Source organism: Octodon degus, unplaced genomic scaffold, assembly GCF_000260255.1.
Source record: "Octodon degus isolate 3935 unplaced genomic scaffold, OctDeg1.0 scaffold00042, whole genome shotgun sequence".
NCBI classification, from domain to species: Eukaryota; Metazoa; Chordata; class Mammalia; order Rodentia; family Octodontidae; genus Octodon; species Octodon degus.
Window position 1 is genome coordinate 10,136,464 of NW_004524618.1, and position 9,602 is coordinate 10,146,065.

The window sequence follows — 9,602 nt, forward strand, 5'->3', positions numbered from 1 at the left end:
TTAAACATAAGCAGATTGCTAAACAGTTTCAAGGCGCACATCTTTATTTTTGCCATTAACCTCCGTGTCTGAAGTCAGCAGGGCTCTTTAAAGCTAGTGCTTCCAGTGATTCATTGACTCGCGCTAAAATCAGTGCCTGTCCCCCAGTCACCCAGATAATTTTAACCTTGACCTCTCACAGCTGTACTGTTTTACTCGATCTAAAAACACTCCTCGTTTCCACCCTTTCGCTCTCCGATGAAGCAATAGAGAGGAGGAAAAAACAAAACCCATTCCTTTAAGAAAGATTCCGCCTCCTCTCAGAAGCAAGCGCCTACTGGTAACTGCGGAGTCTCTACCAAGTCCTACACTTTACTACTCAGCACTGGGAGAGGCTGCCGCCGCCGCCGCCGCCGCTGGCCCGAGGCTGCAGCGGGTTTCTGTGCAGGGAGCACTGCAGAAGCTGCACCGAGGAAAGGAAGACAGAGACAGCGCCTGCTACCCTGCACCGCGGAGGCTTCGCATCTTCAGCGGGTAGGCAGATCGCTTACCCATTTTGCTCAGGAGCTGTGGGAAAGGGAATGGTCGCGGGAAAGACTGCTCAGCCGACAAGCTGAAAACGATTATGAATCTGTTTTGCTTTGGTGATGGTGGGGTCTAGGTTTGAGTGGCAAATGCCCTGTATAGTGAAGCCTATGATCTGAGAGATGCCCTTGGTATACTTTGTGTGTGGGGGGGCACTAATCATTAAAAGGCTAATATGGATGCATGCAAAGCTTTTTTTTTCTTTTTCTTTTTAAATGCACGAAAACATAAAGCCACTCCCAGTATCTCTCTGGAACACTGCAGATATTTTTAAATGCCGAATAGAATGTCAAGCCGAGCATTTTCTAAATATTGTTTCCTCTCTAAAGGCAGGAAGTCTTCCTTCCCCACGATTGTTTAGGAATATTTCAAAACAAGGCACCGTTCGATTTTTTGAACAAATGGGAGATGGTGGTAGCTAAAATTCCTATAGCCTTCGAGCAAATGAAGATAAACGAATCACAGCTCGTGCCAAGACAAGATTATTTCCCACATTTCATACGTGGGAAGAGGAAACTACATTTAATTAGCACATTTTTAGGGGACAGGGAGATGAAGATGAGGGGGATGGTGTGTGGTACTGGACGAGTCTGCAGAGGAAGGAAATGCAGTGAGTGGACTGTCGCCAGTGCTGGGAGAAGACGGCAGATAAGGGTGGGGAATGAAGTTTGTTCTGCGTTAGGGTGGGGTTCACCCGAGAGACCATGAATCACTGGCGCGCGCGGGTGCAGTCGTGCGAGGACGGCCGAGCGCGGGAGCGTGTGCTCGCCGTGGGTGGGCAGGAGCGCGTCTCCGGGTCCGCTCCGAGCCGGCTGGCTGCGGGCCGCGCCTGGGCTGCGCGCTGGGCGGCCGGGTGTCACCTGTGGCTGGATCCCGAGCCCGGCGACTGAGTGTTGCGAAGTTCGGCGGCCTCGACTCATTTACCCGCGGCCAGCGAACCCCAAGAGGTCAGCTCTCTGCGGTTACACGGCGAGGAACCAGGCGGCAGCGCGGCCCAGAAGCTGGCCCTGCGGATGCCTTCGCGCGCAGCCGGTCCGCGGCGGCGGCCGGCGCCCCCACAGGCGAGAGAGAAGCCAGGCCCGCTGGGGCGGCGCGGCGGCTCGGCCGGGCGCGTCGGGGGCTCGCCCTCAGGCTGGCCCGAGGCGTTTCCGAGGCGCCCCTCCTCCAGGAGGCCGGGTTTCCGTCGGGGTCGAGGCTGCACGGCCGGAGGAGGGCAGAGCAGAGGCGCCAGACCGCTCCCCAGCTAGTCCCTCCCGCCGCAGAACGTGAGGCCCTCGCGGCAGCCACCGCACAGGCGCCGCGGCGCTTGCGGCCCGGAAGGGGGCTGCGGGGGCGTAGCCAGATCGCGCAGGGGTCACTGGGGGCGGGGCCAGGCCCCGATAGGGGCGGGGTCGAGAGGAGGCGGGACACGGGCACTTTGGGGCCGGGCCTGTGAGGGGGGCTAAGGGCGGGCGCGGGGCGGGTCCTAGGGCAGGCGCGGGGCGGGGCCAAGGGCGGGCGCGGGGCGGGGCCAAGGCACGCTCGAGGGCACCTCGGCCAGTCCCGCCGGAGCGCGAGCCGCCAGCCCTTAACGGTCGCCCGGGGAGGGGCGGGGGGCGAGGAGTAGTAGATTTAAATTATATTTTTAGAATACCAAGCGCCAAAGGCCGCGGCGACCCAGGTGTCGCCGTTTCCCGCAGCTGCGGGTGGCGGCCAGGTCCCTCCCTCCCTGCCTGCCTCCTCACGCCCCCTCCCCTTCGCGAGCCCTCCCCCCGACCGAGCGGCGTTGAGAGGCAGCGGCGGCGTACCCCGAGCTCGCGGCAGCCGGGCCGCGGCTGCGCGGAGGGCGGGAGCACGAAGCTGGCGGCGCGGCGAGGTAATCCTGCGGGGCGAGGCTGGCGGGGAGACCGTCCCGGGGCGCGCGCGGCGGGGCCCCTTGGCTGTGCCTGCGGCCTCAGCTGAACCCCGCCGGGCTGGCGCGGCCGCGGCGCGCGAGTGACCCCGCGGGGGGCGTCGGACCGTCGGGCGGGCCGCTCGCTCGACTTCCTTGCGCCGCGGGAGTTGAAGCGCGGCGCTCGCCCGGTGCCTCAGACCCGGCCCGGGGGTGCGCACCGGGCGGTCGGAGGTTCCCGCGCTTGGGAGGGGTGGAGGAAGGGAGGGGGTGGTTTGTTTGGGCTTTGTTTTGTTTTTCTCATTTAAAGAAGCTTGTGTTAAAAAGTTGAGAGTGTTCAGCCACTTTTCTTCTCTATTCTACATCCTCATTATGGCCCCGCCCGCGCACACACACACACACACACACACGCGCGCCACCCCTACAAACGTACACGCGTTAGGTTGCACTCCTTGCCAGGGGGTGACAAGCCGACTTGGCAGCAGGTCTGGTTTGCTGGTGCTTGGGGCGCGTCCAGCCACTTTGGAGGTATGCTGGTAGAGCTGTGATAAGACTGCAGACAGGTAGAAAGAGCCGGGCCTCTGGTAAACGGGCAAGAATGCCCTCAGGTGAACTTTTTTGTTGTTTGCAGGTTTAATTGCAAGTAGATTCCTGTTTAAAATGGGAGCGTGAGGAAAACCACTAATATTCTTGGCACTTGTGCTGTTGCAGTTGACCTGCTGCAGTGGTCTGGGATTTAACTCACCCAAGAGGCTTTGAGTAAGGATTATATGCAAAGTTAGTAAAGGAATTGCTAAGATTCTGAGGCATGAGGCCAGCTGCATAAATGGGTGTGCATGTTTACATTGAATTATGTGACATTTTAGAGTTAGGGGTCTGAAATGGTTGCCTTTCTTGGAATGGATTCCATCTACATTGTGTTGAGTACATCTTGATTTTGGTTTTAGAAGGCTTCTAGTGAATATTAAAGCGAGAGTACAGTGAGTGCAGTTTGTCGTTCAGATACTAGTTAAGATACTTGCTTAGAAAAAAAGACTTGACTAGTTGTTATGCACTGATTTATTCTGTAGGGTTAAATGACTTCGGGAGTATTTGTAGGAAGATTTTGTATGTAAGTCTTCATCGCATTGTATTTGCAGTGTGTCTCATTTCCATAAATCGAGCAGATTAACTGTACTGAAAAAGCCAGAAAAAAATTGCCACATTTCATTTTCGTCACTCTACAGTTCAGTCTATACCAACTTAAAATTGACCTGAAGGGCTGGCCTTTTGATACTTGCTTTCAAAGGAAAAGTAGCAATATATCTATTTTAAACATTAAAGATAATTTAAGGATTTCTTGAGATACTTGGTTATGAGTCATTTAATGTATTTTAGGTTTTTACACGTCTGACATCAGGAAATGTTTGGATGACAATTGGTACATGACATAGGTAATCATATGACACTTGGAAATACTTATTTTGCATGATGAGATTATATTTTTAGAGTGTAAAATATGAGAAAATTGTACACTTTTCCATTTCTGTTTTCTTCAATAATGTTATATGGGATGAATGTGTTTTGTTTTGTTCTGCACTGGGAATCGGACCTCTCGCTTACCAGGCAGGCTCTGTTCCACTAAGCAATATCCCCAGACCTGAATGTGAGTTTAGTTCAGTGATACAGATTTATTCTTTGTAAAAGCAAAAGTAGAGTGTTTTGGGGACTGAGAGAACATGACATTTTCAACAACCCTTGTAAATATTAACAGAGCCCTAAAACCTAGACACTGTGTGGTGTCCAATTACTGAGGTTGTGAGGTATCCTGAAGTAGGCCTGTCTGCGAAGTGCTTTTATTTTTATTTTTATTTATTTACGTGTGGGGGGGGGCAGCTCAGCCCACCAGGGGCTGGGGCTGGCATGTGGTGCTGGGGGATTGAACCGTGGTCCCTGTGCTTTTAGCTAAGCTTGTTCTAAGTAGGCGCTTTAGACCACTGAGCCATCTCACCAGCCCCCTGCCAAGTGCTTTTGATATTTACAAATTTTCAGGTTAGCCGGTTAATGTCTCCTATGCCAGAGCAGTATCAAAGTAGTGGGCAGTGTATATGTAAATCGCCAGAGCAGAAGCAGCATTTCTTCTAAGAAAGGAAATCAGGTAAAAACTCTTAAAAAGTTGGCAGAGTCTTATGCTTATTCATAGTAGAATTTAGCTTAGTAAAACTGTTACGTGTGTTATATGTGGTAAGAATAGAGTTTGTACTCAGTAGGTATTATCATCATTGGTGTATAAAATGACGTCTTTTTGAAGACATTTATGTCGTGCTACCCAACACTGAAGATTCAGCAAATACTTTTTACAGCCTGTGCTGTATATATTTGCTGTACCTCTGTCAGGCACTTTCCTGAGAGTTTTATATGATTTAATTTACTGCATCCTCCCAATAACCTAGTGAGTAACTAGAGACATGGAGAGGTTAAGTACCTTGCTAGTTCAGAACCTAGAGTCTGGCTCAGGAGTGAGCCTGTGTAACCACTGGCTGCTACCGCAGTGATGACAGACTTAGGGCACACGTGTGACAGTGCACTGTTGGTGTCAATGAAAGCTCTAAAAGGTTCTCCATCACTGATCTATAGTAATGGTTGCACAGCAGTGAAAGATCTCCATGGTATTCTAGGGAGGATTAACTGCACGTTCAGGTTAGCCACACCCTCTCCTATTAATTATCACCAGTTGTGTTTAATTTGAAAGATAGTGATAAATCTTCACTGAGTCAACTTTTGATTTTGGAAGAGGATTTTCTTGATACATACACCATAGGTATAGTTGTGATGCTAGAGTTTTGTCTAGAATGTGTTCTTTTTAATTAGTACTAAAGATGCTAGTCTTACTTTTACTTCTGCCAGCTGGATAGGGCTCCAGTTGACACAGCACTAATTTGTGCACTAAGCCGACAGGCCTGATCCTTGTTCTGATTTCCAGTACCATATCAACCTAGGGTGGATTTAAATTTAAATTTGTTCCAAATACCACCTGAGTTGCATCCTAAAAGGTACTGTAAATGGAAAGAGGTAGTTTGTGGCTTAGTCTTTATCACTGACATTCTTCAGGACACTATGTTTATTGCTGCTTCACTGTAGTATGTAGAACAAAGAAATTAATTATAAGTTAAGAACTTTTAAAAGTTATAACTGGGCTGGTGAGATGGCTCAGTGGTCTAAAGCACCTACTTAAAAAACAAGCTCAGCAAAGCACAGGGACCACGGTTCAATCCCCCAGCACCACATGCCAGCCAGCCCCGCCCCCTGGTGGGCTGAGGTGGCCACACACACACACACACATTTAAAAAAAAAATAAATAAATAAAAGTTATAACTGATATCTGATATGTTCTTTGCTGACAGTATAGTGAAATGTAATATTAGGGAATAATAAAAACAACGCACTGAATAAAAAAAGTGCAAGCTGTCTCCAAGACACAGGTTACTAATCTCTTCCACCATTTGGTTTTCTTAATGTTTACTGCTATTTAAATTCCTTTGGGTATATTAAATTTGTAGATCTTAAAAAGAAGAAAACTTTTGTTTTTCATACCAGAAATTGAACTCAGGACCTTGTGCTTGCCAGGCAGGTGTTGTGCTGCTGAGCTGTATGCCAGGCCCAAAGAGAAAAACTTTGCATGTCTAATCAACAATGCTCTTCTTTTTAAAAGTAGAATTATTTGAAATTGGTGAAACTCAATTTGAAGATAAATAGTCCTAGATTCAGTTATGTTATTTGCATTAAAAATGAATGTTATACTTTATTTCCTGTTTTTTATGTTACCGCTCTTGTCATTTGATTTTAGGGGCCATCTCATAGTATTAATTCTTCTTTTATTTTTTATTTTTTAGTATTTTAGGGAAGGGTATACAGGGTGTTCAGGGTCTCACTGTTAGATCAGACTCCTAGTCTCCTCCTGTTTACAGCCTCCCAAAAGCTGGGATTACAGGCATGCTCCCATAGTATTTATGGATGAGATTGTTATAAAATTTTTTGGGTTCTGCCAGAAGTTAAATTCTCTTGGCCAAAAGCTAAGACAATCCTAAATTTTTGCTGTAATGGCTTGTATACATCCAGAATTCTCTCTAAAACACATAGGGCCAAGCAGATAGCTCAGGGGACTAAAGCACCTGCTTAGGCAGACTCAGGGAACAGGGTTCGAACCCGGGCATGCTGTGCCGGTGCAGCCCCTGGGGCTCACTGAGATGGAGATTGAGACTGGGTATGGTGGGCACGCCTGTAATCCCAGTGCTTGAGAGGCTGAAAACAGGAGGATCACTATGAGTCCGATCTACATAGTGAGACCCTGTAGAGCCTGTACTAAACACATTAAACATACACACGTACAAACACACACACAAGTTAGAAGTCTTTCATTAACGGTGGCTTGAGTAAAATAAGTGTTATCCTTTAGATGAATTTGTAACAGTTCTCTTTTATCTTGAGTTTTATTCCTCACAGTTTTTGGTTATCAGTGTTTAATTGCAGTCCAAAAAATATTAAGAGGAAAATTTTAAAAATTCATAATTTTTAAATAACTTTAATTACAGCGTATTGTTTCAGTTGTATTATTAGTTGTTGTTACTCTCTTACTATGCATAATTTATAAATTAGCTTTATCACAGGTATACATGTATAGAAAAAACATCAACACATGTGAAGTTTAGTACAATCAGTGGTTTCAGGCATTCACTGGGGGTCTTGGAATGTATCTTCCTGAATAAGGAATTATGGTAATTGTTTTTTCTTCTGGTGATAGCTAATTAATGGACACTGCGTGTTTATGTGTGACCATACCACTTGGGGATTCAATTTCTTTCAGGTAGAGTAAAAAGTTATACATTTGACCAATGTTTGACAAATGTTAATTGAGTACCAACTGTTTAAAAAAAGTGTTAGAGAATGAAGGTTTTGTGGCTTTTTGTTTATTTTGTGTATGTTAACAATGCTCTTTTTATAGCTGGACAAGTCTCAAAATAAAGCTCAAAATTAATTGCACAATTGAAATATTTGCATGTTAAAGAAATATTGTTTAATTTACCTTAAAACCTTAGATGGTAGCATTGATAATGAGAGCTGTGTTCTTTAACTATTTTTGGTTGAATATCTTTGAAAATTTCCATTAATGATCTCTTTCAGCCTTCTCAGATGTAATTTACTTAATGAAGAGTATCCTAGTAATCTTGGAATGAATGTAGCTTTCAAGAGTTATTTGGCATAATTTAAATAGTAGTACATGATTAGAAGGTAATAACATGAAACCTGTGTTTGATTTGAAAAGGTTATCGTTCTTATGAATTTACTTCTGGAGAAAGCAGCATAGACTAGTTTAAGCTAAGAGCTGAACCAAGGTATATATACAGGCTTCAGCATTTGCTTTTATCTTTATAATGGGGTTAGACCTAAATTGAGCTTTAATGTCAAACTGATAGATATTGCCATCTTACATGTTACACTTTTGGTTTTTGATGTTGGCTTTTGTTAAAGCTTAGTCAAAAATGCTAGGGATTGCTGGTGTAAATGAACTTTGAAACCGCTGTTTCAAATCCCTGACCGTAGGCTTGAAAATATGATTGTGTAGGTGTACCTTAGCTAGCATTTAAGAATTCTGTTTCCTCAAACATGGCTAGAATTTGAATCCAAGTTATGAAACTCATGTTTTCTGTAATGGGCATTCCTGTTTTTTCTCACAATCAACCAGTGTAAAAATAATTACAAAAAGTTTAAGGGCAATAAAATAATGTTCTTAAAACTAGTATCTCAAGTCTTGTATTCATAAAATCAGATTAATTTGAATGCTCACATTGTACCTTACAGAAAATAGGCATCAGGGTGAGCACTGAATTAGACAAGATTAGACCCTGACTACAAGAAACATACATGATTTTGTGTTATTTTAATTCTCATCTGCTTTAAACTAATCCTGTGATTCTGTATTCTCTCCTGTCTGACCAGGAAAGTACTGTTTCCTTGGATGGCAGGAGAAAGGATAGTGTAGATGTGAGTCAGCCTGTATAATTCAGTTCTTGTGGCTGTTGGTTGCCTGCTAAATTCTGCTGAATTCTAGTATAGAAGGCACACAGTTGGAGGCCAGGCTCAGTGGTGCACACCTGAATTCTAGCACTCTGGGAGGCTGAGGCAGAAGGATTGCCTGAGTTTCAGGCTAGCCTCAGCTGCATAGCAATACTATGTCAACAAACAGCAGAGCAATCAGTTAAAGACTTGCCTGTTTCTGTAGCTTTGTGCTTTGAATCTGCCACCATCAGCAGTATATTTGTGATGCTCCTCTCAGTGGCTCGTGCTTGCACAGGATGTGTGAGCATTTCCTATTTATGTAGTTTTTCTTATCCTGTCATTTTCTTAGCTGCTGGAGTGACTACCATAGCAGAAAGATAGATTTGCCCAGTTTCCTCAAGGAGAAGATAATCAGGCTAACTTGCTATGTCTAAAGAAGTATATTTGGTCTGTTGTCTGGGGAGGAAGTGCTTGCCTGTCGTGTGTGATACTCAGGGTTGGACCCCTAGCTCTAAAAAAAAGCATATTTTGGGCTCAAGGCCTCTGTAGGGTCTTTGATTTTTTGAGACAGGGTCTTGCTATATAGTAAAGATTGGCCCCAAACTTGATATGTAGCCCAGAGTGGCCTTGACCTCTTCCCTCAGCCTCCTCCTCAGTGCTAGGATTACAGACATGTATCACCATGCCCAGCTTCCTTAGGAACTTTTAAAAACACTCTACTTTCAATACTTTGGAATTCAGCTATTAGCTGCATTATGTTAAAACTTCTATTTTCTTTTGTGTTATGCGTATGTGAGAAAAGGGCTCTGTAAGTTCAGCCTTTTAGTATATAAATAAGTGGTTGGGAAAGGGCATTAGTAAGAGCTCAGGTAATTTAAATGGAACTAAGAGCTTTGGATAAGTGGATCGCTTCACTGGTTACACCACCTATCTTTGACTCAGTTAAGTGCTTTGAAGAAAGAATCCTTGTGGGTTTTTTTGTTTGTTTTTGTTGTAGATGAATTGGAGCAAATAGGTGGTGGAAAGGGAAAAGACAGTGGCAAAGCAAAATAGTGGAAAGACAAAGAAGAAATATGTTGTTCTTATGCCTCAGGCTCACTCCCGGCTTTTTAATGTGGTTTTTTGTTTTTTT

General features: G+C 45.2%; 1 protein-coding gene across 4 annotated transcripts in view; it reads left to right on the forward strand.

Annotated features, from left to right (window-relative positions):
* The first annotated feature begins 1,419 nt into the window (after positions 1–1,419).
* Add3 (adducin 3) overlaps positions 1,420–9,602 on the forward strand; it is a 187,454-nt gene continuing 179,271 nt past the window's right edge. For 2 of the 4 annotated variants that reach the window (XM_023715469.1, XM_023715466.1), the window contains exon 1: positions 1,450–1,511. The gene's annotated coding sequence lies outside the window, so the exon portion shown is untranslated. Of the gene's footprint in view, positions 1,512–2,346; positions 2,420–9,602 lie in introns of those variants that run through there. The other 2 variants (XM_004631519.2, XM_023715467.1) reach the window with 2 other exon arrangements.